Consider the following 27,113-nt stretch of genomic DNA (forward strand, 5'->3'; position numbering starts at 1 on the left):
CCACAAGAATTTTCTTTCTTACTTAATGGATTGTAATAACTAAAATGTTTTCAATGCCTTAGCACCATTTTGTTTTAGAACTTTATATTTTACTTTGAAATTAGCAGAATTTTGGATAAGCAACAAGATTAGTTTTATATATATTTACTGAGGCTATTTGAAGCCTCAGGGAGACAGACTGCTTTCTCTCATGAATTGCCACTCTTAGGAACACTGACCGTCAAGGCAGGAGACTTTTCTTCCTCCACCCCCCTTTTGGTTTTGGAGATAATAAAACTCTAGTGGTCATTTAACTTTATTCTATCAGGCAGCAATTTATTTAGTTTACACTTGAATTCATGAGAGAAAGGGTTACTAATACTAGGAGAGGAGACAGTGCTGTCCCAGCTCTTCTCAATTATGAAATAACCATAGGCAAAGGCAAAGGGTGAGGTTAGGCTTGAAGTAACCATAAACAAAGGAAAGGTTAGTGTAGAATTTACACTTAAATAATAGTTTCAGGCTAAATTCACTCAGCTATAATTTCAGTTATTGTCTTTCCACTGTTTTACAATATAAATGCATTTATAAATGATTTTAACTCTTAGTTACAGTTTTTATTAATTTTTTAAAACTTATTAATTTTATAACACCTTTAAATACTTTTCATTTAACTTATAACATATTAAATGAACTTAACCATTACTTTAATTTTTCTTTTTAAAGTGAAAGAATAAATCTCTTGCAGTTAGTTTGAAATAAAAGGCTACTTTTCAGGATTTGATTTCTAGAACATAAAATGTTCTTTTAAAAGAACTCTTCTTCAAACATTGAGGATATGATGAGGTTAAAGCACAAGAAGCTATTGATAAAAGATTTTCTTTGTATATTGATCTTACTCAATTTAATCATAAAAATTTCCTTTCTACAAACCTTTTACACTTTTAGTATTCATTCAGGTTCTGTCCCACACTCTACTCTTTTCAATAATCAATCATTTTATCTTAGGACAAAATCACTTTCTGTTACCTTAACAATAAAAACTCACTTTATATATCTCACATACTAAGTTACCAGGCAAACTTTTTACAACATATAATTGCCATTAATACTAAACAAGTTTGTTAAAATAATGAATTTTTTTTTTTCACTTTAAATACTTAGTAGCATGTAATACCAGAAACAGTTTTTTTGGAAGCAAGTTGGCAGGGGAGATTGGCTGCCGAATAAGTTTGTTATAAAATTGCCTTTTATTATTATTATTATCAATTCAGTTTTGTTAAATAATGACTTTCTGCAATTAGCCACTTAAATACCTTAAACAATGCTTTGTAAAACTTTTATATTTATACCTTTAACACAAATTTTACTTTCACAGAACATTCTCTTACTTAAGGTTACTACAATACCTTTTAAGAACCTGAGCAGAATGCAAACGTATTTTGGCTTTGACACCTTAAGGAGGGAACTTTACTGCATTTATTCTGATTCTGCTTTTCACCTCTTTCACTTCTCCCCCTTCCAGGCAGTCGGGTGCACAACAAACAGGAATGCGGCTTATGAATAGAAGGGTGGACTCACTGGAAAGGGGCAAGCCGCTCTCCCCTTTCCAGCTTTCAGCCAAAATGGGTAGACAGAACCTACTTAAATTTGGCAACTCTCTCAGGAACCCAGCCGCCCTGACTGGGACATTCCCAACAGACTTGGGTGCTTGGCGCGGACACAGATGGCTTCCAAGCCGGGGCAAAGGGCCAGACCAGAGACAAGACACCAGAACATGCACAAACATCTAGACTCTTCAGCTTTTGCTCTAGAATCATTTCACCCCCTTGCCAATGGCAAGGGAGGGCTCCAGCTCAGCTGTAATTCTACTTCATGTAAGGACACAACTCCAACACTAACATTGAGCTGACACAGACAGAAGCACAAAGGTCACTAATTTGACTCACAAGTTTATATATTTATTTTCACTACGGCTGCCCCCACAGCCATCACAAACTTCAGAACACTTAACATTTGGTATAAAGCAAATTCATTCACAAATTAGCACCATAACAAAAGATTCCAGCTAGACTTTTCCACTGTTTAAACTTTACACTCAGACCAAGCTCCACCAGAAAAGCCGATCCATTTTCTTGTAACCAAGTTTTGTTTTCCTTAATCTAGACCAATTTCCAGGATATTAGGACTCGAACCTATAAATACTCTTCCTATTAAAATCGAGACTCTACTCTTTTAGTGGATATAAGACCAGTACCAGATTCTAACATGCAGTTAGACAAACCCAAAACACCAGGGCTTTTCCTCGGTTTTCCTCTTTTTCCCAAGCTTAGAGAGAACGGCTTCCCCCCAGCCTTCTGGGGCTACTAGGGTTCTCTTGGGAGGTGATCAGCCTCCCCTTCTTAGCAATTAAAGCTAGGGCCTTCCAGACTGTGCTCACCCGGGGAGTCTTACCTTCTTCCATGTTCGGAGTTCTTTTTCGTTCTCAGAATCTTTCTCTTCAGACCTTCTATTGCCCTCGATTTTTGTCGGGAAGATTCTGGTGGAGCCCACATCTTTTCTGGATTAAATTTAATCCAGGGGCGCCCAGATTTGGGGTTCACCCGAGTCCTCCCGGCTTCCTCGGGGATTTGGAAGGGGCAGCAAAATGCTACTGTCTCTGGCTTTCATTTATTGTCCCTTCGTGGTCGCCATTAATGTTGTGGAATTTAAGAGAAGTTCAATTATTTGAGTATAGAGAGGCCAGGACTCAGCAATGATTTTGAGAAGGAAAAATGGTTTATTGACGGCCGGCCGGACTCGGGAGCTTTCAGTTTGAATCCCGAGCCCTGAACAAGATTTTTAAACGTTTTTTATACAGAGAGGAAAGGCCAAATGGTCTCTTTGTTTCAGTTCTCAATAGGCTTCAATTAGCATATATCTCTTTCACATCTTAGGTAAGCTTTTAGCAAGGACTCCAGACATTTTAGATAAGCCTTGGTTTTTGCATTTCCCCTAAATACTTAAAGTTTATAGCCCTTGCTTTGTTAAACATTTCCTGGGACTAGAGCCTGCTGTCACCGTCCCTAAGGGCAGGACTGCAGCTTCTTACCGTTTTACACTCACAAGTCAAACAACTTAGTTATTTCTGAAGAGACACAAGTCAAACAGCTTAGTTATTTCTGAAGAGACAAAGAGCCTTCCACCCATAGCCCACATCAAGCACTGTAAAAACCAAAAGAATTTTAAACAAACAATACAGGCAATGAGAATAAGGCATTCTTCTTCCTTTTCCTTGGTACAAATAATTTAAGAAAAGAAATGAGGGGGGAAAAAACCATTTAGAATCAACCATTACAAGCACTCATTCACTTGATCAAACAATGGCACACATATAATCACAGCTAAAGATAAAACTAAACAATTTCCAAGGACAATTACAAAACTGCATATTCAGTTCCTCTTACCTCTAATACAGAATATTGCAGTTATACTCCAGTGACTTTCTGGGACAAGTTGCAACTATTCAAACAGGTACCTGTACATGATAAAAATATGAACTTAATAAAAAGGCAAGATAGCCTATCTCATTCAATCTTTGATTTATTCATTGGCTCATGAAGACTACCAAGTCCTTACTCTGTGCCAAGATTTGTCAATATAAAGTGGTCACAAGGGCAATCTCTGAAGGGAGAAGAGAACCCATGGAAGTGAGAAAAAGCCTGACATCAAACGGCCTGTCTCACATGGCATATGCTTCTGAATCTCCAGAGTGAAAGGACAGATAAAAGAAGTAACTGGGCAACACACAAAGATAGGGCCAGATCACAAAGGGACCATCTAATTTATGCTTATTATGATCTTTATCCTAGAAGCTATGATTTTACAACACACACAATTACAACATATACACACACACAATTTGTTGCAAATCTTCAAAAAACATATGGATAAAAAAGAGATTTTGCTGGCTAACTGTAACAATTTAATAAAGTAAAATGATAGCCTTGCTTTGCTGATACAGATAAAACAAATGTTTATTGAATGAGAAATTCGTAAGTCCCTATCCTCTTGACAATTTCTTTTCTGTGGTATCAGTTTTTATAAAATGAATACTAAGGGCATTATCTTACTTAATCATGTATTATGTCGTTTACGCATCAGAACAACTCTGAGATGATCCTCATTTTCATCCCAAGATTGAGGCTTAAAAGAAGTTAGGGTTACTTGTCCAGGGTCGCACTAGTGATAAATTATAGAACATTAAAAAAATCCTTTGCTATAATGTGCTCAAAAATCATTTACTCAAGAATAGGGAGGGAAGAAGAAACTAGAAGAGAAATCTTGGTTTCACTATTCTGCCACCAGCTCAAGAGCGCTGCTTTTGAGCAAATCATTGAAAACAATCCTCAGATTCCTTCTACTTCTCAAATTACATTAGATTACAGCTATGATCATATTCTGCAGTTAGTCAATATTTGGTATATACCTACATCTGACTTACTCTGGACATTCCTTACTAGAAAAAAATGCAGAATGAATCCTCATATTAAATCATGGGTCATCCATATTATAATATTATAATCATCTTTCAAGATACAGTAACAGAGGTACAAAGGTCTAAAAAACGGGATCTCGTGAGGGGTATGAGATAGTTTCTTCATGGTGATAAATGCAGAAGATTAGGAATTTTTTTAAAAGTCAAAACTGAGCAAAAATCCATTTAATTTTTTTTTTAACCCTAAGAATTATAGAAAGGGTAAATACTGATGGTCACTAAATTCCACAACAATGAAACCAGGAAGTTAAACACCCTGGAGCTACAGCATAAATAAAAGGAAGTAACCTAAAGCCTGCCTAAATCATATCCCTCAGGCAATCAATAGACATCAGAATCACAGCCTTTTGCATTTTACTCCAGGAGTTTTTTTCCAGTCAATTAAATAAATATATCAGTTAAACAAGTATTACCTAGTGAAAGTCTGCTTTAATAAAAAAGTAAATAAAAAGACATGCCACACCCTGAAGGTCTCTTGCAGGGCTAGACAAATGCCAAGCCTAGTAGACAGTCACCAAATAATGAGAGGCAGAGCAGGAGGTGGAGGTGCTTTAAATACAGCAGTAGAAAGAACCTTTCCTCAGTGACGACAGGGGTGGGAAGAAAGAAGAGGAAAGGAGGAGGATGCTGTGAGACAAAAAGGAGTTATTTGTTTTATTTTAAGGACCAAGGTAAGCCACCAGGAAGTTTTAAACTAAAAACATCATCCAATGACTTAGTTGAATATAAGGAAGCAAGAGAAGAATAAGGGAAACCTGTAAGAGATACTGAAGTAGTAGTCTAGGTCTAGCAGCTTGGGCTAGCTAGGATGGAGGCAGTGGAGACAGAGAGAAGAGACAATTAAGCACGTGTTTTAGAGGCAGAATCAGCAGGACTTGCTGACAGACCCGACAGGGAAAGGTGAAACAGAATGAAGAACTACTCCCAAGTTTTTGGCTTGATCCCAACAGGTGGATGGTGGTGTCACAGACTGAGATGAGGATAAGAGAAAGAGAGACAGAGAAAGGAAACTGTGCATGTGTGAATGTGTGTACTGCTGGGGCGGGGGGGGGGAACAAATGATATTTTTAAACATATTAATTTTGAGATTCTAGAGGACTTCAAGGGGATCCAAGAGGAGATATCAAGTTGGTAAATGGAAATGAGTTTGGAGCTCAGAGGAGAGATGTGTGCTAGAGAGATAAAACTGAATTCTTCAAAAGGTTGGTGGTACCTAAAGCTGAGGAACTGGATGAGATTATCTTAGGAGATGTGTAGATAAAGAAGAGACTGCAATCTTTAGAGGCCAGGTAGGAGGAGGAAAGCCAACAAGGGACTGAGCTCGACATTGGTTAGACAGCAGGAAACCCAGAAAAGCTGAAAGCAAGACTGACTACTGTAACCATGGCTGCTTCTCAAATGTGTAGTGACATTTAGGAAAGTTTCTCCTTAAATTTTATTTACAGTACTCATTTGTTTGATTAGCATATTTCTTCAGTTATAAAAAATAAACTCTATAGAGCCTTGCCCCAACCATATGCCACTTTCTAAGTGTCCATATTCTATTCATACTTCCAACAGGTCCAAGGTCACCTGCTCCAGAAAGCATTTCTTTTATTTATTAATGTATTTATTCCCACCCCACCCCTGCCTCGTCGTTTGCACTCACTGTCTGCTCTCTGTGTCCACTTGCTCTGTGCTGTGTCTGCTCATCTTCTCTTTAGGAGGCATGGGGAACCAATCCTGGGACCTCCCATTTGGAAGAGAGGCGCTCAATCACTTAAGCCACCTCAGCTCCCTGCTTTGTTGTGTCTCTCATTGTCTTTCCTCTTTGTGTCTCCTTTGTTACGTTATCTTATTGCATCAGCTCACTGCGCCTGCCCATTGCACTAGCTCACTGTCTTGCTGGTCTTCCCCAGGAGGCACCAGGAAACGAACCCAGGATCTCCTATGTGGTAGGCAAGAGCATAATTGCTTAAGCCACATCCACTTCCCCAGAAAGCATCTCTTGATCTGCTTCTATTGAAAGCCATCTCTTGTCGCTATTAATTCCCATGGCACTTTGAGTGCACTTACCCATGGCCAGTTTTACTTTCAATCTTGTATATAAGACTGTCTTCCTATAACTCTTAAAGTCTCCTTAACACTGAAGTGTCTTGAGGGCAGACTCTGAGTCTGATTCACCTTGGACCAGGCCCTGCAGAAGATGCAGGGCTAAAGATACATGTTAATGAATATATGCTTTAAACTGAGAGTGGGCCAAAAACTTTCTCCAATCATTACTACCATAGTTGGTATTAGATTTATTGATATATTCATCTTCAATCAGCATGAGTGCTTGAAAATCTATATAACACGAAAAAGAATGAATTTAGAGTTACAAGGAGCAACTCTCTCCATACAATTCGCTATTTGTCCTTGCCCTGGGACAAGGACAAATCCTTCTATTTTATTGGTGGCCCCAGGATATCTAAAGAGCTGAATCTCTAAAGAGGGAATTGTTTAATTTAAATCAAAGATTCTAAACAGTATAATTTTGCATCAGTATAATCATAAAATCAGAAATAGGGAATTCCCACTTCCTACACTTACTAATTATATGACCTCATTTAACTTCTTTCAGCCTTGGCATCCTCATATATAAAATGAGTAAAACTAGCCCTATCTCATATAACCCTGAGAATACAGGACACATTCAGTCTCCATGCAATGTCAAGACTGAAGTTTTCCTATGAAGTCTTCTTGATTTAAGACCTGTAAGTTATTAAGTCAAGGATTTCTTAGTTTCAGTTCATGATTAAAGAAAATGTGACATTAAAAGCAAAGAAGAGAACTCCAGGATTATAATTCTCCCCAAAATATTCTATATAACTATTAGACTCAGACTTGAGTCTCAAATGCACTTTCTACCTGTAAGATTCTTTTCAAAGTTATTCCAAACAAAACAAGGAGGAGTCATTCTTGGCATACTGGTCTAAAGAAAATGACTGTACAAAAGCCAGGAACAGTTTTTCCTTTAGGATTTCTTAAGCTGAATTCTTTGAACACATTTGAATTGATCATAATATGAAATGGAGAGATAAGTTAAAATATATCACAGTCTCAAACACATCCATTAAATATAGACTAGAAAGTCACATTAAAGTGAATCATCACCCATAAAAGTTGGACACATGACAAATTATGTATTAGGGACTACCCCACAAGAACTTGGAGCACAATACTCCCTGCATGCCAGAGGAAGATAATAGTTTGTTAATACTGAAACAAAGTCAAACTAGCAGAGATCAATTTAAAACAGGGGTTTTCTTAACCTTTTTTGTTCTCTTAACCTATTTTGTTCCATGACCCTTTGCTAGTCAGGTAAAATGAATACTATTGTAATTTATTAATTGCATATACTTATAAGTGAAGGAAATGCTAGATTTCAGTTAGAGGTCAGAGAAAATAAAGATAATGAGTTGATTTTTTTCAATTCAAGTTCATGGACCCCCTGGTTAAGAACCCCTGGTTTAAAAACATAAGATTTAAAATATATCACCATAACAATACCAAAGAAATCAGAAGGGAAGTTCTTCAGGTCAAAGTGCTAAACCTCATTAGACAATAAGATGAGATACCACTCCATAGGCACCAGAATGGCTAAAACTAAAAACTAAAAATACCAAGTGTGGATGAAGATGTAGAACCACTGGAACTCTCATGCCCTATTAGTACAACTACTTTAATAAAGGTTTTGCAGTGTCTACTAAAGCTGAACAAACACATAACCTATAAACTCAGTAATCCCACTTGTAGGTACCAAACAGAAATGTACATATTATGCCCCAAAAGACAAGTTCAAGACTCTTCATAGTGAAAAAAAAAAATTGCAAAAGATCCAAATGTTCAATAGGAGAGTTGATAAACTGTGGTGTATTCATATGATGGAACACTATATGAAAAAATCTACTACCTACAAAATATTCACAAACATAATATCAAGCAAAATAAGCCAGACCAAGGAGTACATACTATAATATTCCATTTTTACAGAGTTCAAGAACAGGCAAAACTAATTTATGTTAATGTAAATTAGGATAAATTACATAATTTATGTTAATGTAAGTTAGGATAATGGGGGCTAGTGAAACAAGAAGACAGGAGAGGAGTTTCTGGGATTCTGGTACTATTCTAATTTTTAATTTATAAAACAGCTATACAGCTGTTAAGTTTGTGAAAATTTATCATGGTGGAAAAACCTAGAGTTTGAGTGCTTTTCTATAAGCATGTTATAGTTTGGTTTTTTATTTATTAGAAAAAACATCAAGCTATTTATTGGTATATGTATCTATAATTTTATATAACTATAAAAATATATCTCTAAATACATCTATAAGAATATAGTGGGTATTTGCATAAAATAGGCACTGATGTATACAATTCCTTGTAACATGCATCTTTCTTATTTTACTATAACAATTTTCCCTTCTTTTACATATTTCAGAATGTAAAGTTTTATGGCTGCATTATAGGCTGCAGTATTGGACACAATCCTAAACTAGTACAGGTTATTTCCAAAATGTTGCCGTCATAAGCACTGCTGCAATGAATACCATAGTACGGACCTATTTGTATACTACTTAAGACAGATTCCTAGAAACAGATTCACTGAGTCATTTCTAACACTTAACAACGTGAGAAAGAACGCAATGAAATCTAGAAAAATTTTAGTCAACAATGTTTAAGAAATCTTGCTATTTGTTAACTACCTAATTACATAAAAAATAAGCATTCCTCTGAAAGTTTACTTTATTAATAGGCTAATCTTACAAATATTTTAGAGCATTTACATGCCTGGGTACAAAGCCTTAAAGAACTAGCTATAAATGGATATCTGAGAAATAAATTAAATCTATGACTTGGTACAGGGATGATCAAAAAAAAATCAATAAAACCTCAAAACAGAAAGAATGGGACTAAAACAATAAAGTTGTATATATGTTACAATATGGTTAAGTTCATGGGTCAATTTGGCTAGATTATGGTGTCCTGCTGTTTGGTCAGCAAGCACTGGCCTGATTGTTACTGTGAGATTATTTCACGGATTTAAATCAATATTCAATTGACTGCATCTATGGCTAATTACAACTACAATCAATAAAGCAGACAGCCTTCAGCAATGAGAGGCTTCTCCTCATCCTTTCAGTTGAAGGCATTAAAGGAAGAACTGATGACTTCAGCAATCAGAAGGAAGAATTTCTATCTCAATTTCAGCCAGCCAGCTTCTCCAGGAGAATTCATTAAAACCTTCATTGCAGTTCCCATCTTGAGGCCTGTCCTACAGAATTCAGACTTGTTAGCCCCACAGTTGTGTGATCCTATTCCTATAACAAATCTTATAACATACATATATCCTTTTGGTTGTTTCTGTGAAGAACCATGACTAATGTACATGCATTTTCATGTTATATACATACAGCAAAATGTCTATAAGGCTATATCTCTGCACTTAAGATTTGACATAACTTTTATTTCATTGCTCATATTATTTACGATGAACATATATAATTTTAGGATTAAAAAATAAGTTAAAAGATCTGAAAGAAATATAGTCCCTGGCTAAATGATAAGACAATGGATACCTTCTTCTTGATTCATAGAACAATTTAATTGGTGGGAAAGAATTCTCTTAATTTTAAGATTATTCTCCCAAAAATTTTTCTTCAACTTTTTGACATCTGCCACAGGGTATGTGCTAGCAAATTCCAACAAAGGATATGGAGAAAAACAACTAGAAATGAACATTAGCAGGAAACAGGCAAACCCAAAAAAAAAACACCCACCCCACCTCCAAACCTGATTCACTGAACATGACTTTATATTACATATATAAGGCTATAATCATTTTCTGCTAGCAAAATCATTCTTAGTTCCTTAGATGAGAATAAATATTTCTCAGTGTTCTATTAAAATCACCATGACTTTCCGGTGCTCTATTGTCTGAACAAAAATAAGGACCTAGAGACATCACAGTTGCAGAAGGTATAGCCTTGTGACTAATAAAATCCTAGAGACCCAAAAAATGATTCAGTTCCCCAGGAGCTCAGGGGTAAATTACCCCCCAGGTGGAATTTTACCCATCATCTCAATTACCCTTTCCAAAAAAACTAACATCAACTTCATTTGTTCAGAGAGAAAAACAAAAGCCAAGTGGGGTTTACTCTCCCAGCTAATCATGCCATCCACACTGAGTTCCAGAATTGAAACCAGATTTAGAACCTAAATTTCCTGATCTCTTCCTTCTACTTTGTGACTTGCTAAATTAGGTAATAAAAAAAACATGGCCTTTAGCAAATTAAAGAGGAATACTAGGGTCAAAACAGCAGCAGCCTTTTGGCTTCAACCCCATGAAGGTCACTCACATTTCCGTATCAACCAGGTCCTCTCCTACTTGGAAGTAGGCTGATTCAAAGGGACAGAGAGTAAACACCCCATGGATGTTATGGCCTTATTTTCCCAGTCTAACTTTAAAAAAGAAAACTAAGAGAGTAAATAGCTACATTCATACTGCTGTACTTTATTTTTATATTTTTTATTTTTTTACTTTTAACAATTGGCATTGAAATGCAGGCTATTTATTATGAAGGGTCTCTTGGCTACAATTCAAGGGAAAGAGAACATCCTAACACAGAAAATATTTTCAGCTTTCCCTAATTCCACTTCTTTCGGCCAACTTTAGAAAGTCTTCTTTATCTCAACCTGAAAATTCATGTTCTAAAATTCATCATCTAAATGTCAGAGGTCTTCAGAATGCAGAATTCCAGTTGCCAGAGTTAGCACAAAGGCTGCTTTAAGTGTGTCAATGCCTCAAAACACAACCATATGGGTGGTGCCCCAGGCATGACAGGAGAATCCAGGGACATGGATGGTCACCTTACAGGCTCTTGTGGGTACAGAATATCACCAATCTAGAACAGATTAAGCATGACAACCTGATTAACCAGGTTGAGCACAACTACACATACACTTGATGGATCATTCAGCAAACTGAGCACAGCAACAACTATGTACCCAAAGCCCTGGGGCTACAACCACCAGCAAGACACAGCCACTGCTCTCAATTTAGCTCACTAGCCAATGAGGAAGACACATAAGCAGAAATTATAACTAGGCACATTTTACAGTATCATAACCACTATCATTTACTGAGAGATTAGTAGATACTAATCTGCTAATTCTGCTCAGAATTTTGCATGTATTATTTAAGATTCTCAATAACCTTCTCACATAAGTGCTACAAACCTCAGGCAAGTTATGTAACCCTCTGTGCCTCAGTTTCCTCATCTTTTAAAAAGGGATGAAATTTACTTCACAGACTTATGGTAAGGGTTAATGCATGTGAAGCACTTAAAACACTGCCTGGCACATGGCAAAGGAGCAATACAGTTGAGCTCTTTCTGTTATCATTATCACTGGTAACAGTTGATGTTATTACCACTGAAGAGACAACAAAGAAAACAACTATGCGTGTAAAGAAAAAGTGTGAAAGCACTAAAAGAGAAGGGCAAATGCCGCAAAATTGCTAAGGGGCATTTGGCAAGTACCTTCAGCTTCCTCATCTGTAAAATGTGGCAGACTTCACCTGCTACATCTACCACCCTCCCAACTGAGCTATCTTGTAGGCCAGAGGAAAGCTCCGTAAGTCAAAAAACACTATGCCAATGTCACACAGTGTCACTGACCAAAGGCTCATAAGTTAAATACCTATGGACATTAAATGAATATTCTGGACAGCATGCTAACAAAACATCATCAGGACATATTTTTTTTTCTTAGATCTGGCTACCTCACAGCAACACGTGTATGTATAGGGCAAATACAGAAGAGCAGATATAAACTACACTTAACTTCAGCTATACACATTGGAATAAAATAATTCAAACTTTATAATAAACTTTATTATATCTTAGAAGTTTCCTTTGGCTACAATACTAATGTAAAACTTAACAGAAGGTAAAGTTACCAATTCAAGCCTCCACAACTTTAAACATACACATGAGAACTTCAAACACACACATACAAACACACATTTCTGGAATTATTTTAATCTCCTGGTCACTGTTGTAAGATCACAGACTCTAAACAGATGACTCTTTTGTCCTATCAGATTTTCTGAATAGATGCCATCTTTTATCAGGAACCTACTCAATGTATTAATCGGCAATGTACTTTCAAATATGGTATGTCAAGATGACAGGAGGAAAAGACAGGAATTTAATCCCTTAATGTGTCAAAAGGAGGGATTCAGAAGCAGAAGAAAAAGTCACTCAAGCATTTAGACATGTAATTCTTGTTCTAGATAATCACCCTAAAAACTAATCAAGCAGTCATACAAAAATTTACTGCATTCACTGAAGCCCTACATGTTCTCAGTGATTAAACCAATTAACATATGACATTATGGAATATTATGGAGCAATTTGAAATGAAATTTCCAAAAATTATTTAAATGAGATGGAAAATATTCATAAAAACATGCTAAACATAAAACGCAGAACACAAACATCTATACAATATGATGCCAATTTTGTTAGAAAATATGCACATGCATAGAAAAAAAGGAAGTATAACAAAGTATTAATATTAGAAACATAAAAGAAGATTTCTCTTTTATTCCTTTTTATTTTCCAAATTAGCTAAAATTAGCATTTACTCCTTATCATTAAAAAGTATTTTTCTCAAAGGAAAAAAAAAATGTACCTTGCTTCTAATCCTAGACTCTCATAAGATATCAGACAACTGAGGATCCTCTACATATCAGGGAATAAGAAAGAGGTCACAATATTTGAAAGAACATATCTTCTCTCTCCCTGTTCATCTCATCAAAATCAGTAAGTAACCTACTCAGATTTTCAGCTTTCTAATGGGATTTGTTCTAATCTTAGGATAAGTAAAAGCTGTCAATAAAGCAATTAGATTGTTATGCTGTCTTCTACTAATGGCAATTATTTCACATGAACAAGGTCTCTCTCCAGAAACAGAATGTAATCCCATTTTTATAGTTCATATCACAAATATTTTATAATTAGACTTGATATCTGTTAGCTTTCGCTCAGTCTGGGCATGGCCTGGTCTGCAGGTGAAGTCTCCCTCTCCCCCCGCCCGTCCTCAAGTTTAAGACCTGGATCTTACGGGCACAGAACAAGCATCAGGAACTACCCATAACAGGTCTTCACAGCAAGGACCATGGCATCAACTTTTTCAAAATCTTCTAAAACTATGAGTATCATAGATGATTCCCTTACATAATATAAAAACTCCCAACTCCTATCAGCATGTGGCAGTAAAGACCAAAGAGTCCAATCATGTTCTCTCAGGACAAACAAGACAGTGAGCAGCACATCCCTCCTGGGCCTTGGCTCAAAGATGTGTAATACCAACACTGTTCTCCAGGAACTAAAGGAAAAAAGGTCTGTCTTGTTTCTCACAGTCACATTCAATACATGAGCTATTCGTGAAAAATAAATCACATCTAATCTCCTGAAATGAGTAAAAGAAATACCAACCTGGGAACTATGGATGGAAAATAGTCTCACGCACTGAAAACAGTGATATTCATTCTCATTCTAAGAACCACAAATCAGGAGAGTCTGGGGATTTTTTTAACATTTGTCTTCTAAAGTTGCTCTGATTTCAAAACACTCTCCTATAACCCCAAGGAGAAGTACTGAATGGAAAATCTGCATTTTTTCAGAATGAATGCTAATTTGAGAATTTTATACCTGTACCATTGAAGTAAATGAAGTCATTCTTTGTGTCCACAGAGGGCTGGGAAGGGCTGTAGCTCTACTCTATTTGTAAAGGTTCAAGGCACCTAACAGGAAGCAGTGGGTATTATTTTCAGAGACATAAATTACCTGGCTCTGCCTCTAATGCACCAAGTATCTGCAGAAACTAGATCCCCAGTTTAGAGTATTTAACATTTAAAAAATGGGATGTTCTGACTAACACCACTACCACTTAACCTTCGAAATGTCTTATTCTGTTTTGTTTTAATCACTATAATAGAATTGACATGGACAAAAACTGATAACCAAAGAAAAACGTACCCAAGATTGTCTGGATTTAATTAATATTTATCTTCTATAGACAGGGTATATAACTCTAGACGCTTCTCCCTCCTATCTAGGCTGATATACTACCTAACCCTGGAAGAGAGTGGAGTCCTACGCAAGTTGTTTTTAGCAACAGGAAGACCAGAGTGGGTTCCCATTGGGAAAGTATGGCTCCTCTGTTATGAAAGTAGTCTCTATTGACTTCCTTTCCCTTTCAGAAAATGGTTATTCCAGCTATGGCTACAGACACATATACATACCCTTTCATATTTTGAGTTTAATTTGGTCATAAGAGTCTAATTTCTACAAAAGAGTAATTATTCTACTTAACTTGCTTAGTAAAACAAGCTCATAACTATCAAGACAAACTTAGTTATGACAGAGGGTATCAGAGAAGGGCTCCTATAAATGTATTTGTTTTTTTCCAAAGGTCCTGTTACATTAGTCATCTCAAGAACATTAAATACTGGCAATATCCTCTGCTTCAACTTGATGAGTGGCTTCCATTTGAAGACCAATTTCATTTTATACTCAAGTCAAAAACCCATCAGAAGGATTATAAGGAACTGTAAACAAGTGTAAAAAGGTAAAATTCTTTAGCACTGATTAAATTCAACTAGTTTCAAACTTTATATATTGATTAGCCTAACAAAATTATGTCCTTGTTTAAAAAAAAAAAAAAAGAAAGAAAAACAATACCCTATTGTTTATCACTAAGTCTTGTGTATTACACAAGACTTATCACTTACGTCCTCCACACAAGATAATGGACTCAGAATTGTAAAATGGAATTGTGAAAGTCTAAATCTTCTCAGAGGCAAAACAACATTGTAAAATTTCCTACATCTAAAAAGCCAAATCTCAGGACCTTTTTGAACTCAAGAGCAATAAGCACAAAATATATCTCCCTACCTACTATAAACTACCTTCAGACAAATGATGCCCAGAAACTTCTAAAGGCTATTCTATATAATAAGCACCTCAATGTGCAACCTTCCATATTACAATGTTATATTATCTTCAAGAAAATGCAAAAGTAAAATGTAAGGAGTCATAGAAACACAGGCTCCATCAGAATGATCAAATCTTCAAAGAATCACCTTTCCCTCATGTTTTGCCACTACTTTTTTTTATCTCCATTTATTTTGACTTTATTAAATGTTACCAAAAAACAATTTTCATAATTAGAATTACAAAAAAAAAAATTCCAAGTTGATGTGGAAGAAAAATCACAATCTGTTCCATGCTTTGGCAAATCCTACACTTCCATCTATGCTCTGGGCTTTGAGTCAAGTAAATAAAATCTTGGCTAAAAAGGAGATGTCTTAGTTTAGGATAGTGACCCTTTCTAAAGAGAAATGAGAATGTCAATACTTCACATGCTACATTTTTTAAATAAGTGCACAAGATTTTTACATTTTTTATTACTTCTGTTCATTTGGTCATTACATCTAAAAGGAAATTTTCAAATGTTGAAACAACATATCATATAAACATTTTTAAACCTCCGCCACTAAAACCTCCAGAACTAGGAGAAATGAGTCAATAAAAAATTAACCAGTTTTTCCACCTACTATAATAGCTATTCCATAGAAGCAACTACCTGAGATTCATCCATGTTCATTTAACAAGCATTTATTTAGACCTTACTGTGTCCCACACACTGTACTCAGCCATGGAGAGCCAACATGAACAAGACAGACAAAGAACCTGATCGCAGAAATCTTACAGACTATATTATTCTATGCCACCACTTCTAGGCTCAACCAGATGAGCTTCACAGTCAATCCGAACCAGATTTGAACAAATTTTCTCCTTACACTGATATTCTATATAATATAAATGGGAAAATTTTATTAAGAAATATAAAAGTTCAGTTCTCTCTAAACAGCAGTTTGATAACTTTATTTTTATAAGTAATCTAGAATGCTAAGGGCTCACCCAGGAGAGTTTGGGAACTTCTGGGCAATAATACAAGGACAGAGGTCACCAAGAAGTCTGGCTAGGGCCGCCTAAAAAGGGTCCCAATTCTGTAATGAGGCATTCCAAGTCCTAGATGAATTTGTTCCAACCTAATGTTTCAAACTCACTTCCCTCTATTTCCCTCTTCACACACTCATCATTCTAGACTAACTGAACTATTCTTGCTTATCTGAACATGCTCTTACTTTACTTTTTTTCCCATAATTTTCTTCATATATTTCCACTGCATTAAGTGCCCACTGACACCTCTCTACTATTCCAATTTATACCAACCCTAATATGCTACTTCAAGTGCCACCTCTTCTTCAAGCCTTTGCTAGTGTCCCCTCTGCTGAATTTCCATAGGGCTCTCTATGGGGAAAGAGCATGTGCTTTGGAAACAAACATCATTCAAATCTCAGTTCGGCACCATACTGATTAGGCCTTGAGCAAAGTATGTAATAACCTCACCAACCTCAATCTGAACAACATGGGGCCATAATAACTACTTTGCAAGGTTTGCCTGGGTGCTGAGCAACATTTACTGCAATGGTTTCAAATCTCAGTGCTTACAATTATAGACGATACAATCTTGGACAAGGAACTGAAACACCATGAGCCTCCGCTTTCTCACTGGTGAAGTAGGAGTTACGTCTACTTCACAGCGGAATAACAAATGTAAACCTGGCAGCAGAGAACTCTAACTCCCCTGCCCTGTGTGACCACAGCCTGTACACCCCCACCCCATCCTCAAAATCAGCAGCACTTCCGCTGGGCTCCCACAGCATGCTGTGCTTCTCTCTGTCACAGTATTATGTCTCCTCCTTCGGACAATAAACTCCCCAACCGCACAATTCACAGCCCAAGCCTAAGCTGCTTGGGATTCTGCAGGCACTCTGATGAATAAAAACATCAGAAAAAAAGTATTTTTGGTCTGAAATGTTTCATAGGTGCTGAAGCACACAAATAAAACCCAGAGCATTTGACGAGATTCTGAGGATGACAAGTAGAAAAAAAAATGCTTGTTGAAATGTTGCCCTTTCTTTCCCATCCAGTTCAAGTAATAATAGCTGCAGTTTACCAAGAAACTACCACATGGGTGAAGCGCTGTCTCAACACACAATTGCTTCCATGATGGCTTCTGCAGTCTCCCCCAAGAAAGCCACACAACCTTGGAGCCACGATCATACTTCATCAATTCACCTCTGACAGAATGAACTTTCCTGTATTTTAGGTTTATTTTATCATCTTATATTCCCTACAAGATCAGAAGCAGAAGGAGCGTAAGTCCTGTGTGACTGGCCTTATATTCCCATTCCTCTCTCACAATAGAACAGAAAGGAAATTAATTAAAAGGGACAATGTTCAAGCTTCTAAAAACTTAACACTCAAATCAGGAGTAATTCCTCTGTCAAGTGGTTTAATACCTTTAAGAACCCAAAGTTAAGGTTTAAATAGATTAAATACAGCTTTCTCACACCTAGGCAAAGATTCAACAATCTCTCAAAGTCAAAAGAAAAAGTTTTCCCTGAATATGGTTTTCATTAATGATTAAAAAAAAAAATGAAACAAAAGAAAACAGTGAACTAAAACCAACACTGTAAGAAAAACTTTTTTTTGCCATATCAAACTTTATAATGTCCATGATACTTTAATATTCTTTTCTCCTCAAGACAAATACTTTTCTGAGAAAGATAAATCCATGCTTTACATTCCATACTTATGAGTATTAATAAATTCACTATTTTCCTATGTGACTATTATTTTTTATTATTTTTGGGGTGATATGGTGGTAGTAAAGAACACAGAAAGGTTATGATTCTGGAATTAAGTATTGACTTTCCCCTCTACTTGTCTGTAGCACATTCTTTCACAGTGTAAAAAGAAACAGAAGCTTGAGTTTAATTCTGAGTTCACTGAAGTCTATGAAGCCGAATGATTGTTAAACCAGAAATCCATCTGGTAAAATAGTGATCCTTTGCAAAGTTGCCCTTCTCTCTGAAGACTTCCTGGAAGATGAACCCCCCTTTGGATACCAGAGATGTACTAATGAAAGGGCTCTCCCCAAGGTAAAATCAAGTTAGTTAGCCAAATCAAAGAACAACAGGCAGGAAAGCCAGAGGGAAAAAAAACCCTGCTATCCCAGGATTTCTGGATCAATTCCCAGAGTTTTCCTTCTCCCACTGCCAGCAGCACCCATCAATTCCCATAGTAACCAGCCCACTGTCTTCCAATGGTCCAAGAGGGAGGCCCTATGCTGCAGTCAGAAGGTCATGAGAGCATGACCCAAGGCCCCTGGCGCCAATCCAAAAGTTACTTAACAGTGGTTTAAACATTCTGCTTCTACCTCCTTGCTTCCATAAGTACCAGGCTACCAGATGGTTCTCTGCTTTCACCCCTTCAACTTGATGCCAAAACAACAAAGGGGACAATTTCTTAGGACACTGCATAAAATAATTTTCTGTTTTCTCGTGCAATCTCAGTTCAAGTTTATTTAGTACTCTAACAATCATGTCCATTCACACCTGTCACCCCTCCTTTCCAGCCCCTATCACTGTGTATAAATGTGTACCAAATGAAGGGATCTTTTGTATAGAAATAAAGACTTCAAAGATATGGAGAAGGCTAGCAAATCGGAGATACAGGACAGGAATGAATTTGTACTCCCAAAAAAAGTAAGTAGATAAAAGCATGTTGACATGGGTGGAGAAGGTCTCACCTTTGTGAAGAATAGGATTCATCATGTTGGCTAAGTAGGAATGGGAACAGGGATGGGAGGTCCACAACCCTCTGCAGAGTGAGAGTATTTCTGTCCCCAATGCACTTATCAAAGAAGGAATTGTTTCACCTCTTCGGCAGAATTAATGGCAAAAAGAAAAAGAAATAATGAGAATGACAGAAGAAGATGCCAAAAGCAGTACTTAAGTCTTTGCCCACAGACCCTAAACCTCACTGATACATGAACATGTTTTTCTTAGGGAAGATGCTGAGCAATGCAGCTATAAGGTTACAGGGTATAAAAACTCCCAAATTACCTTCCAGTGAGGCTCCCAACAAAAGTATGCATGAACTCGTTAAATTTTTACCTGCTGCATGCATGACACTGTGCTAATTACAGAATTTACAGCAATATAATAAAGGACCCTAAAGCATGATTTAGCAGCACCAAAAGTGTAGGGGAAATATATGGAAACCATTGTGTTAAGAAGGTAGGGTTATGATTAACTACTTTCCTCCCCTCCATATTATCAGTAACGAGTATTTTAAAAATAAACTTTAAGAAAAGCAGTGAGAAATATATGAGCTATACTAAACAAATTCCTAGAAGATGAATGTTTATAGAAAACAAATAAATTAATATGTAAATGTACATGACAGTATTTTGGAAATTCAGAAGCTAAGTCTGAAGTTTATATTGGAAAATGAGCAATAATAATCAGAATAATTACAAAATAATAAAAGTGATAAGGGAGATTGATTAGTCTTAATACTGGTCAGAGAATAAAAAATATTATAAATACGTAGTAATTGAAAAGATGTGAAAATGGTTTATGGATAAAACAGAAATTTTAAAAATACTTCGGAGAATTTAATAGATGATAAACAATGACACTTAAAATCAATACAGAATAGATAAATTATCCAAAAAATGGTGTCAGCACAACTACACAGCCTCAAGAAAGAGTATGAGCTACCTAACTACACCAAAATAAATCCCAAATTGATCAAAACTTTAAACATAAAGAAACCACAAACCTATTAAAGAAAACAGGAGACATTTTTCTTAATCTTTGCCTGGTTAGGGACTTTCTAGGTAAGACCCAAAATCTAAAACTTGTAAAATAAAAGATTAATAAATTTAATTTTCCAAAAATAATAAATTCATACATAGCAAAAGTTACCATAAATGACAAAAAACACACACAACAGAAAAAAATCAGCTGTTATCACAAAGCGCTAGTTTCCTATACATATATAAAGAGCTTATCTCAACAGATAAAAAGGCAGAGGATAAGAAGAGTTAATTCACAGTAAGGGAAGCTGCCCTGAAACATGAAAGTATGTTCAACTTTGTCTTAGGACAAGAGAAATGCACAAGAAAGACAATGAGATTCCATTTTAGCTATTAAACTACCAAGGATCAAAAGGTTTTGTTCACATACAACTAACTGGCAAAGGGAAGGAGAAATGTACACATACACTGCTGATGGGAGTGTAAATTTGTACATTGTCTATGGAGGGCATTTTAGCAATACTTATCAAAGATACAAAGGCATACATTATTTAATCCAGAAATTCTTCTATATAAAGACACCTCCACACAGACAAATTCAAGGATAGCCACTGTAGCATTGTTAATAATATCAAAAGATCAGGAACAACTTAAAGTTCATCCTTAAGAAATTAAAGTTCAGTCATAAACTAGAATAAAACAATAAATGCATAGGATAGCACGCTATCATTTGTGTAAAAACAATTTTTTAAAAAGCTTCCATGCAAAATGCAATATACTAAATTCCGGATTGGATCCTGGTAAAGAAAAAGGGCATTAGAAGAAAAAAAGGCAAAATACAAATAAAATCCATAGTTTCGTTAGCAGTAATATACCAATATTAATTTCTTCTTACATATATACAAAGGTTACCTAAAATGTTAACATTAGAGAAAACTGAATGAAGCGTATATAGGAAATCTATATACTATCTTTGCAACATTTCTGTCAATCTAAAATTATGCTAAATTACAGTTAACTTTTAAAAAACATTCAAATAAGTACCAGAATATAGAAGGCTGCGTAAGAAACAAAAAATTAAATTTGTCCCTGGAGAAGGGACCTGTGAAGTGAGGTACAGGGAATGAAAGGGAGACTTACTTTTTTCTGTATAAACTGTTGGATTTTATTCCAGGGATATGTATCAACTATTCAAAAAATAAAACTTAATTAAAAAAAAACAACGAATTACTTTTTATTTAAACTTTCGTCATCCATGGCATTCACATCCATCCACATATTGCTAATGAGAAATATCAAGAGTACATGTTAATTCAACACCTTTAAAATACTTCCATTTTTGCATATAAATACACATCTGCCTCCCCTACCCGCAATTTTAAGAACTTAAAGGCAGAGGTAACGTCCAACTCATCTCTGTACACAAAGAACCTAGGGAATACTTGCCACATGGTATGAATTCAACACATGAAGGCCAAAATTAATATTTTCTGGTCCAGGGATTCATTTTTTGATGGGTAAGAAATTTTATATTCCAAATATCCAAACAATTCTTTGAAATGTTTCCTTTCATTCTCAGTTCACGAAGACATTGGAAAGCAAGGGGCAGAGAGGGGTGAAGTAACTCTTAATGAGGACTGGATGGGAAAATAGAGATGTTTTAGATACATATCCTCCATTTTACCTCCACTTTACCTAGTTCTGAGTTAGAGCTAGAGGAAACACAATCCTTACAAAATTAAGTTGAGCATAATTAATTTAAAGTCAGTACGTAGAGAGGTGAAACTATAAAAATATAAGAATATTTCTACAGAAGCTATTAAAATACTTCTCAAGGAAGTTATTTTGCAAAATAAGAACTTGATAAACCTTCAATTTAGACAAAATTTGGGTTTTCTAAGATATTTTCTCTGAAAAAAATTTGTGGGAAGATGCTTAAGAATGTCCAGACAAAAGATTTTAGCCACAGACTCCATCAATACCTAATTTTCTAAGTATTCAAAATTTAAAAGACAAATAATTTATTTCATAAAACCATAACACCACTTAAGCCAGATAGTAAGACAGGAATCAACAGATGGATCCGGAACCTGGGAGGAAGTCCACATGGACGTCAGTTACCCCCAAGATGGCTGCTGGAAGAACCCCCCATCACCAGATTCTGCCATTCAAAACACGGATTTCCTCTGGAAGCCAACAACACCCCAGATATTCCCCAAGAACTTTATAACTGAACCCTCCTGGGGGATTGATGGGTGGTGGTAATCAATCAAAACAGCAAACAGCTGGAACTCCTCCCCTGCCATTAGCAAAGGGGTGGAATAATTAATGATTCAAAAAGCAGGCACAAAGCCTGAATTCATTCTCTCTCCTTTGGACCCCAATTCTGGCTGCCTTCTCCCCCTACCGCATGGATCAACACACAAGTAAAACCTGGCCTTTTATAATCTATAATGAGAAATTGTAGTCTGTAAATCAGCCTGCTTTATCACTTTTCAGCCCCTTCCTCTCTACCTGGAACCCATGATCTGTCACTTTCCCCCATTTCTCTTCCCTGCCTGACATGCTCTTGAAATTCATTTCTGCAGCATAGTCAAGAACCTAGACAAAATCTGGTAACACCACTTATTAAGGAAACTGAGTTCCATAAACAGATAACAACTATTACAGTTTCTCCAAACACACCAATAGTACCAACATATCTCCAGGAACCCAGAGCTCTAAGCCTTAGCTCCAACACTGTAAAGCAGGGATTCTTAACCTTTTTGAACCCCTTTGCCAGTCAGGTGAAAACCACAGATCCCATACTAAGTCCACACTATACTGGGTATTATTTCATAAATATATCAAACCCACACCAACATGTCCCCGCAAGAATAATGCTCTTTTGAATTTAAATTCAAGCTCACAGCCCCCTTCTTAAGAAACCCCGTTGTAAAGCAATGTAACTTGTTCCTTGTGGCTGTCAATTTTTCAGTCTCTAAAATTGAACAGATGACAATTAAGGTAACTTCCAGGTCTAAAATTCCAGCATGCTTCTTTTCCTCCACACCTCAAAGATAAGACTAAGACCTTATAATCCATTCATTCAAACACTCACAAACACATCCACTTGCCTATATGTGCTGGGGGGAGGAACTACCTGCAATAGTACTTTGCAATTTCCAAAGTGGTCTAACAGAAAAATAAAAATAGTATATTATTACAAACTGATGGCATATATGAGCGTGTTTCAAATGAAAACAGGATTTATTCAACCATGTGTTGAAATTTAGATGTATGTTATATAGTCAGTCATTCATTCAAAATTGTTCATTCTGATGGTCAGCATTATAAAAGCTTTTAACTTGGTTTTCAAAATCATCTTTTATGTACTAGTTAACAATCCAGATATAACTCCTTCTGACACTTATCTTTCTGAGTGCAAACTGTTACCTCATGTTTTTATTATGTTTGCCATATTTTCATAATATAGAAGAAGGATGAGGACACAGGGGAAAGTTACAGGCATTCATCCGTAAGTAAGACACATGAATTATAATTGAATAGTTTTGGGTCTCATTTTATTTAAAATAATCCTTAACTCTGCTCTACTGATTTGAAAGGTGACTATGTGAAAAGCAGAACAAAGTATGACTAGGCGCTAAGAGATTAAAAGCATGGTATAGCGCATATTAAAAGTTTAATTGTTTCTGTTAACTGAAATTTTCTTCCAAAAAACAGAAATTAACAATGGGCAGCAACAAATATGATTTTGTACTAAACATTTTTTTTTCCTACATAACCAAAATTTTTTTATATAAGTCCTTTAGAAATAAGATGGGGCAGAAAATAGTTTTTTCCAAGAAACATACAAGCAAGGTCAAAATTCTATGGTAAAGTCATGCTTGAGGTGATGAGGATCTGAAATAATACCCATTTGTATGATTAACCAGTAAAAGCTTCCTGAGGAAATGAATTTTAAATGTGTTTCAAAGGAGGGAAAGGTTACTGACAGGTGCCAAGAAGAAAGGGAAATTCCAGGAAAGGAAAACTATATGCATAAAGCCTACCATTGTGATCTCTTAAGGAACAAGAGTCACAGGATGATGTGTGAGAAAGATTATTTTAGTCAGGATAAACTGAAGGGGAAGAAACTATATTTTACTTCAGTTTTCTCATCTGTGTTAGGAGTAGGTTTGACTAAGTGACTTCTCTGGTGGTCGGCTGACTTTTTGAGGGGGATCTGCTCGCATATCTGCTTCCAATGAAGCACCACCCTGAGCACCTAAAACTTCCCGCCTAAAAGCACCCTACAAGGCTGGTGTTTTATCAGCCCCATCTGAGAGATGCAATAGCGATTGTTTCATTTACTAGCTGTGCTACAACAAACACCATACAATGGGTTGGCTTAACAACAGGAATTTGCTGACTCAGGGTTTCAGAGGCTAGAGGTCTTGCTTCCTACACCGGCCCCAAAACAAACAGAAGACCTCAACAAATGAATTTCTGGGGTGGGGGCGGTGGGGGCGAATGGGGACCTCATATTTTTTTAACGTAATATCTTTTTAAAAAATGAATAAATTGAGTAGAATTTGAAAAAAAATAAAAAATAAAAAATAAAAAAATTAAATTAAATTAAAAAAAACAAACGAATCTGAAGTAAAGAAATTGAAACAGTCATCAAAAACCTCCCAACAAGGGGAGGTCACCAGAGAGGTAACACTTATACACGTCTCAGCAGGATCTCACAGACAGCCAAAGAAGATACTACCTGAAATCGTGGGGCTCCTGAGGGCTCTGGAGACACCCAGGACCTATAGTGACAGCAGATAGGAGTTTGGTGCCTTGCCAGTGGGCCTACTTTGGAGTTTGTGCACCTGAGTGTGACAGAGATGTGATTTCTTTATGCATGCCTCTTCTGTCCCTTTCTTTTTTTGTCTTTGTTTTTTTAATGTTACATTCAAAAAATATGAGGTCCCCATATAACCCCCACCCCCCTCACCTCACTCCTCCCCCATAACAACAACCTCCTCCATCATCATGAGACATTCACTGCATTTGGTGAATACATCTCTGAGCACTGCTGCACCTCATGGTCAATGGTCCGCACCATAGCCCACACTCTCCCACAGTCTACCCAGTGTGTCCCTTTTACTTGAACCTATAGTTGGCGCTGGAGCTCGTAGGTATATGCCCAAGAGACCTGAATCCTTGGGCTGTCCATGTGCCAACTGGGCCCTGAGCCTCAGCAGAGTTGTATCGCCTACTCTCCAGTTCATTGGATTCACCGGGGACAACTAAACAGGACATGAGGATGGACAACCACCACACCAAGGAACCAAGAGAGTCCACAACTGTAAACAAGAGAGTCCCATATATCAGCCATATGGAATCAAAGCCCCCTCTTAATTAAAGGGTGAGCATCACCATCCCAGAATCCTCAGGACTGGGGAATAAAATGTGGACTTACTGGTATTCTACTGTAGACTTATTGTGATTCTGGCAATGGAAGAAACTGTATCATTGATGTGGAGACAGTGACACTGGAGTTACTCAAATCAGGAAGAGGGAAAAAGAGGTATAATATGGGGGCAATTTCAGGACTTGGAATTGTCCTCAATGATATTGCAATGAAAGACAGAGGCCATTATATATTCTGCCATAACCTACAGAATTGAGTGGGAGAGAGTGCAAACTACAATGTAAACTATAAACCATGCTGTGTGGAAATGCTCCAAAATGTGTTTATCACTTGCAATGAATCTACCACACTAATGAAAGAAGTTGTTAAAGTGGGGAAAAGTAAGAGGTGTGAGGAGTGGGGCATATGGGAATCCCTTATTTTTTTTAATGTAATCTAAGTATCTTTTAAAAAGAAATAAAAAATAGATATATTTTTTAAAAGATATTATGCAAAAAGAAAAAAAAAAAAAAAAAAACAACTCCCAACAAGGAAAAGCCCAAGACCAGATATGGCTTCACAGGGGAATTCTACCAATCATTCAAAGATAATCTAATACCAATCTTGCGCAATCTCTTCCAAAAAACTGAACAGAAGGGAATGCTATCAAGTTCACTCTATGAAGCCAACATCACACTAATACCAAAATCAGATAAAGATACCATGTGAAAAGAAAATTACAGACCAATTTCTCTAATGAATATAGAAGCAAAAACCCTAAACAAAATACCTGCAAACGAAATCCACATTAAAGGAAATATACACCACAATCAACTGGGTTTTATCCCAGGTATACAAGGGAAGTTCAACACAAGAAAATCAATTAGTGTAATAAGCACATTAATAAACTGAAGAAAAATGACATGATCCTCTCAATTGACACAGAAAAGGCATTTGACAAAAATACAGCAATCTTTCTTGATTAAAAAAAAAACATTCCAGGGAAGAGGACTTGGCCCAGTGGTTAGAGCATCCGTCTACCACATGGGAGGTCCACGGTTCAAACCTCGGGCCTCCTTGACCCGTGTGGAGCTGGCCCATGTGCAGAGCTGATGCGTGCAAGGAGTGCCATGCCACGCAGGGGTGTCCCCCACAAAGGGGAGCCCCATGCACATGAGGAGTGTGCCCCATAAGGAGAGCCACCCAGCACGAAAGAAAGTGCAGCCCCTGCCCAAGAATGGTGCTACACACATGGAGACTGGCACAGCAAGATGACACAACAAAGGGAGACCAGCAGACATAGAAGAATCCACAGCGAATGGACACAGAGAGAAGACTGCGAGCAAGCACTGAAGGGGGGGAATTAAAATTTTTTTTAAAAAGTTAAGAGAAATAGAGCTGCCCAATTATTGAAGCTGGATGATGACCACACAGGGATCCCAC

At 36.7% G+C, this 27,113-nt stretch overlaps 1 protein-coding gene across 49 annotated transcripts in view; it reads right to left on the reverse strand.

Annotated features, from left to right (window-relative positions):
* Window positions 1-27,113, reverse strand: part of SIPA1L1 (signal induced proliferation associated 1 like 1) — a 399,857-nt gene that overhangs the window by 269,161 nt on the left and 103,583 nt on the right. For 14 of the 49 annotated variants that reach the window (XM_058293169.2, XM_058293164.2, XM_058293145.2 and 11 more), the window contains one exon: window positions 3,426-3,496. The exons of the other annotated variants lie outside the window; for them this stretch is intronic. The gene's annotated coding sequence lies outside the window, so the exon portion shown is untranslated. The remainder of the gene's footprint in view (window positions 1-3,425; window positions 3,497-27,113) is intronic. 49 annotated transcript variants of the gene reach the window in all.

This window comes from Dasypus novemcinctus, chromosome 3 (genome assembly GCF_030445035.2).
Source record: "Dasypus novemcinctus isolate mDasNov1 chromosome 3, mDasNov1.1.hap2, whole genome shotgun sequence".
In the NCBI taxonomy this organism is placed as follows: Eukaryota; Metazoa; Chordata; class Mammalia; order Cingulata; family Dasypodidae; genus Dasypus; species Dasypus novemcinctus.